Source organism: Hordeum vulgare, chromosome 2H (genome assembly GCF_904849725.1).
Source record: "Hordeum vulgare subsp. vulgare chromosome 2H, MorexV3_pseudomolecules_assembly, whole genome shotgun sequence".
Classification (NCBI taxonomy): Eukaryota; Viridiplantae; Streptophyta; class Magnoliopsida; order Poales; family Poaceae; genus Hordeum; species Hordeum vulgare.
In genome coordinates, this window is record NC_058519.1 from 310,610,793 (window position 1) to 310,613,528 (window position 2,736).

Below are 2,736 nucleotides of genomic sequence, written 5' to 3' on the forward strand. Positions count from 1 at the left end.
ATCTGCCGCAACTCGCGGGTAAATGCCGGACAACCCACCTCGTAAGATAGGTCGCCAGGATACCTTGATGCGGGAGTGTCTACAGCAGCTCCAGCACGTCTGTCTGATTGACGGCGTGTTTCTCGTCGTCGCTCGATGAGAGTACGCGCGTCCTCCTTGCGTCGCTCGTGAAGAACATCGCGTTGATCGCAGCGGGTCCGTGGGTCGGAAGACCCGGTCGAATCGTTAGAGACGATAGGGTGTTGCCGCTGCCGTGAGGGAGAGTGCACCATGGTGGTGGCAGCTCCAGTCTTCTCGGTACGGTCGTGAGAGCGCTTGCTGGAGGGCTGTTTTGACGTCCCCGTCTGCTGGGGCCCATCCCCACTAGCAAGGACGACGAGGCTGTGTATGGTGGATCTCCACTCCTCGAGCCTGTCTGCTGTTGGGGAGAAGTCCAAGAGCAGCTGGGCTCGCTCTAGGGTTTCTGCCAGCGTGGGCGGCGGCGATATGTGCGAAGACCGCGAGGGGCTCTTACTTCTAACTACGTTCCAAGGAGCGCCCCTCGCTCCTGCGGTGGTGCGCCGCCCTGGCCGGTCCCAGAGCATGTGTTTCGACCCAGCCAGTCTTGGGAATAAGGCCCAGGAGTCCTTCGTGGGGGCGGCGAATCACCGTTGTTATGGCGCGGTCCGCCGCGCGTGCTCTGGGAAGGTCGGGGCGGGTCCCTCCGTGTCGTCATCATGGAAGATGTCCTCACATCCTTCGAAGTAGCTGCGCCCCTCGCTGGCTACGCAACTACATCCTTCGACGCACCGGCGCACGGGTGGTCGTCGCGGTCGCGGATGATACAGTTGGAAATATGCCCTAGAGGCAATAATAAATTAGTTATTATTATATTTCTTTGTTCGTAATAATCGTTTATTATCCATGCTATAATTATATTGATTGGAAACTCAAATACATGTGTGGATACATAGACAAAACACTATCCCTAGTAAGCCTCTAGTTGACTAGCTCGTTTATCAAAGATAGTCAAGGTTTCCTAACCATAGACAAGTGGTGTGACTTGATAACGGGATCACATCATTAGGAGAATCATGTGATGGACAAGACCCAAACTATGAATGTAGCATATTGATCGTGTCGTTTTATTGCTATTGTTTTCTGCATGTCAAGTATTTGTTCCTATGACCATGAGATCATATAACTCACTGGCACCGGAGGAATACCTTGTGTGCATCAAATGTCGCAACGTAACTGGGTGACTATAAAGGTGCTCTACAGGTATCTCCGAAGGTGTCCGTTGAGTTAGTAAGGATCAAGACTCGGATTTGTCACTCCGTGTGACGGAGAGGTATCTCGGGGCCCACTCGGTAATGCAACATCACACTGAAGCCTTGCAATAAATATGACTAAGTGTAATTCACGGGATCTTGTATTACAGAACGAGTAAAGAGACTTTCCGGAAACGAAATCGAAATAGGTATGCGGATACTGACGATCAAATCTCGGGCAAGTAACATACCGAAGGACAAAGGGAATGACATACGGGATTATATGAATCCTTGACACTGAGGTTCAACCGATAAGATCTTCGGAGGATATGTAGGATCCAATATGGGCATCCAGGTCCCGCTATTGGATATTGACCGAGGAGTGCCTCGGGGCATGTCTACATAATTCTCGAACCCGCAGGGTCTGCACACTTAAGGTTAGATGATGTTTTAGTACAGTTGAGTTATATTTGTGGTTACCGAATGTTGTTCGGAGTCCCATATTAGATCGCGGACGTGACGAGTGTTTCCGGATTTGTCCGAAAACGAAGATTGATATATAGGATGGTTTCATTTGGTCATCGGAAAGTTTCGGGCAATTCCGGTAGTGTACCGGGAATGACGAATGGGTTCCGGGAGTTTACCGGGAGGGTCCCACCCACCCAGGAGTGAGCCCAAGGCACTAGGGTGGTGCCACAAGTCGTTAGTGGGCTAGTGGAGTCAGCCCAAGGGGCCCATCGCGCCATATAAGAAAATTCCAAAAGAAATTAAAAGAAAAAGGGAAAAAGGGAGGTGGGAAGGAAGAGGAGGACTCCTCCTTCCCGAACCGAATTGGAGGAGAAGTCCTCCTCCTCCCTTGCCGACGCACCCTTGAGGCCTTGTGCCTCAAGGCTAGCCGTCCTCCACCCTCCTATATATATTGGTGGTTCAGGGCTGATTTGAGACACAACTTTGCCACGTACAACTCAAACCTATACCACATAGTTTTACGTCTAGATCGGATTTATGCGGAGCTCGGGCGGAGCCCCGCAGGAGTAGATCATCACCACCACCGGAGTGCCTTCACGCTACCGGATATCTCGTCTACTTCTCTGTCTTGCTTGCTGGATCAAGAAGGCCAAGATCATCGTCGAGTTGTACGTGTGCTGAACGCGGAGGTGCCGTCCGTTCGGCACTAGATCAGGACGGATCGTGGGACGGATCGCGGGACGGTTCGTTGGAAGGTTTGAGGGACGTGAAGACATCCCACTACATCAACCGCGTTTCTTAATGCTTCCTGCTGTGCGATCTACAAGGGTACGTGGATCGAAATCTCCACTCGTAGATGGACATCACCATGATAGGTCTTCGTGTGCGTAGGAAATTTTGTGTTTCCCATGCAACGTTCCTCAATAGATACCACTCGCCCCGGTGTGCTCTCCTGAATGTTTCGGAAGTTCGGGAACTCTGCCTCCTTGTATTGCGCTCGCACCCTCTCCCGCCTTCG